Raw genomic sequence first — 3,620 nt, forward strand, 5'->3', positions numbered from 1 at the left:
TTCCATCTAATCTGCCCTCCACATGTAGTTCAAATGCTGTGTCCTCTGTGAAGTCTGCAAGCCCCATCTCAGAATTCATTACTCACTGCCTTGTGATCTCCCAGCGCTCAGGATCCAGCCCTGCTTCAGCTTGGTCTACACTGCATTGTAGTAACTTGTGTGCATTCTGTGTCCTCTCTATACTGAATATCTTGGCGAAAACAGGTTGTATCTGATATTTGCATTTTGTTTCAACTTGGCATTTAATAGATCCTCATTTGATCAGTTTGTAGGATGAATATAGTCTAAGGCAATCCTATTTGGACTAAAATTAAGCAAATGAATGGTTGAAACCAAGTAATATATTCTGGTAGGGACTTAACAATTACAAAAAATATGGATGAAGTGAAGAGTTATAGAGAAATAGAGGAAAAACTACTGAAAGAAGGTTCAGGGAACATAATTTCAGTTATTTAGTGAGACCAAAAAAATACTATTGAACTTTTCTTCTTTTACCGAAAACATACTTCCTGGTTCTTAATGTTTCTAGTTCTCTAAAACTGATCAACTCTATCACGTTTCCTCAAAGTTCTGTTATTTCTCCTGTCACTTCAAAACTAGTGCTGACTTCCCAGGGGGTCACCAGGCTTAGGTTCCCTTTTAGCAGGTTTAACCAACTCTCTCCACCCTCAACAACCTGTTTCTTTCATTGACTCACTTCTCTAAAAGACAGCTGTCACCATCAACTTTCTGGATACTATTCTCAGTTTCAACCATCATGACCGACCTATATTTTGTCAGATTTTAATTCTCTAGCTCTGCCTCCACAGGTATTTCTATATCAATGACCCAATGCCGCTTCAAATTTTAAATAAATATTGTATCTTTTTGCCTAATCTATCAACTTTTCCTGATGTTCCCATTCAGAAGCCTCTACTAATGTTCTGATCGAATAACCTTGCAATCTCAGTATTATCTTTGCTTTCTCTCTGAGAGGGATCAGAGGCGCTTTGGGCCTCACAACCTCTGCATGGATAAGAGAGGCCTATTGTTCCACTCTTTTTTTTTTTTTTTTTTTGATACCACACTTGAATTTCCCATCTTTCTATCATTTCCAAATTCGATGTGCAACTTCCTCACCTGGTTATCTCACTCGTGGCCTGCAGAGTCACACCCTTTCGAGCCCCTGGCCCTTCAGCTCTCCTCTCCAATCTTTCCTGAGCAGGTGCTATCTGATCTCCTCATCTCTGGTTTCACCCCAGCTAGGATTCTCCAACTTACCAGGCACATGACGGCTCACGCCCGCCTCTAAGCCTCCACACGTGCCTTTCCTTCTGGCTGGAAGGTCCTGTCTCCTGCTCTGTTCTGCTAAGCCTCCTTATTCTCTGCCTCTTTAAGATCTACTCCTCAACGTGGCCCACCTCAAATATTTTTTCCAGCATCCTCTCCAGGTTATATATTGCATCTCTCTAGCTCTGCTAGTTCATATTCCTGCTAATTTTTCACTCTTCACTTGAATTTGTATTTATGATGCCAATTGGCCAGACAACCATGGTCTCTATCTGCGTATCTTCTCCTGCCTTTAAACCATCCATTCTGTGTACCCACCGGGCATTGCTGTCTGCTGGGGGGAAAAAAATGAACTAAAATTGCAGCAGGAGAGATTAAACTGAAGGACCAGAAAGTAGATGGGAACTTTCTATTTCAGGAGAATACCACGGGTTTCCATCTGTTTTAGGTGGTTTCCTTGGATGATGATGATTCAGGCACAGAGACAACGTCCCAACTATGAGGATGAATAATCACACTTGGTTTTCTGTCATCTTTTTGCTCTTTCTCTGACCTTTTCTTATCAGGTTCAGGCTCTCTCCCCTGCTCTATCGCCCACCTTCTCCCTCCTTTCTCAGGAAACCCCACTTAGGTTCCTGACCAGTTCTAGAGAGCAGGCTGGACAACACCTCATGAAGCACCTGCCTGTAACTTTCTCCATTTTCTATCCCCCAGGGAGAGAATGAACTTGCCACCCTGGGCATCACCGTCCTCTTTTCCATCCTCAAGAGCTGTTCCTCAGGAAGGGGTTTTAGGGACGTGTTGCACCATCTGGAGACCTAAACATCTCTGCTCCCCTTCTGCAGGCACACGTCAAAGATCTCTACTTAGAGAGGGTCCCACCGTTTCTTCCCCACGGACCAGAAGCAGATGCTGAAAGACTGTCACTCAGTTGAAGAGGTTTATTATTAAATCCCTTAAAGAATGACAGTGGCACTTGTTTGGGGGCAGAAGAAGCACCATTGCTCTCTCCCTCTGTTTTTTTTTGTCGGGATGGGTGGGAAGGGGGCTGTTGGAGAGGTTTTATCTCCTCCGCTCCATTATCAGGCAGATATAAAACCCTTTTGCGCGTCCGAACCATCCTCCCATCTGCTTTCTCCTCGGCCTCCTCCTCCAAGCAGAAGATGGAACCAAGTAGTCTTGGAACCGAGGGTAGGGGGAGGCAGCTCAATGATTTCCTTTAGGCTCCCATTTCCCAGCCTCCAGCTGTGGCTCAGGTCACCCAGCTGCTACAGTTCCGGGATGGTTCGATTAAAACTATGCATTCGCGGGAATCTGGGCCCTCGTCTTCTTACCCCCAGCCTGCTGGCCCCTGAGGCTGGCTGACCTGCGTTCTGGAACTCCGCTCCTCCCCACCCTCTGCCAATCCGCGTCTCTGCGCCTCTGAGGCTGCTGCAGCCCTGCCTGCCCACCGGCTCGCCTCGCTTTTCTCCCCCTCCCTCCGTAACCGACTTGAGGCAGCTTTCGCTGCCACGCCGCGCGCCCCGGAGGAGCTGGAGAGCCCGCGGCCGCGGCAGGCTTGATTCCGGGCCAACAAACTTCTCCGGGACCCTGCAGTGCCCGCCTCCTCCCCGCGGCCGCGGCGGATCTGGCGGCTGCAGGGCACGGCGGGGACCCCGGCGCTCGGCCCGGCCTCGCGGCGCCGGCTGCGGGACGATCAGGGCGCAGGGCCGGGCGCGCCGGGGCGAGCGGGGCCGGGGAGGCCGAGTCCCGGGACCCCCGCTGGCGCCGCACCCCCGGGAGCCGCGCTCGGAGAAGCAGCCTCGGGTCAGAACGGGTAGGGGAGGAGGCGCCGCAACCCCGCGTCTCCCAATTTATGTCCCGTAACTGTCTGCTCGCTTCTAGACAGAGACCAAAAAATACGCTCTAACGGCCAGAGTGGGTTTGTTTTGCGCATTCCACCCCAGAGATCTTTGTTTCCTCTGTGTTCGGTGCCTGTTCTCACCGCATCAGCAGGGGTCCTGGTTCTGCGCTACAGACACACAGAGCCGGCAGAACCACCTAGAACTAAAGTATAGAGCCCGCAGCCTGCATTATGGGAACACAGGAACACGACCTACGGTGTACGCAGCGTGCTCCAGTGGCCGGACCGTGCCAAACGTTGCCGTTCCCAGGGTTAAGCTACCTATGGGAATGCGTAATTGCAGGTGTGCGTTATTTATCCGCCCAAACCCACCTACGAGGTTAGCGCCGTTTTCAGATTTTCTGGGAAAGCGGATGCACGCGAAGGAGCCCGAACGCGAGCGGCGACCCGGAGCCGCGCGCGTGCGAGGGAGCGGGCGACGGGCAGGGTCGCGGCGCCGCGCACTTAC

The 3,620-nt window shown here is 50.8% G+C and overlaps 2 protein-coding genes across 4 annotated transcripts in view; both read right to left on the reverse strand.

Moving 5' to 3' along the window:
* Positions 1-3,620, reverse strand: part of COL19A1 (collagen type XIX alpha 1 chain) — a 398,856-nt gene that overhangs the window by 369,223 nt on the left and 26,013 nt on the right. The gene's annotated exons all lie outside the window — the stretch shown is intronic.
* The window catches only part of LOC309666628 (uncharacterized protein), a 119,888-nt gene that overhangs the window by 54,171 nt on the left and 62,097 nt on the right, over positions 1-3,620 (reverse strand). The gene's annotated exons all lie outside the window — the stretch shown is intronic.

Source organism: Balaenoptera physalus (assembly GCF_965194825.1).
Source record: "Balaenoptera physalus genome assembly, chromosome: 9".
Lineage (NCBI taxonomy): Eukaryota > Metazoa > Chordata > Mammalia > Artiodactyla > Balaenopteridae > Balaenoptera > Balaenoptera physalus.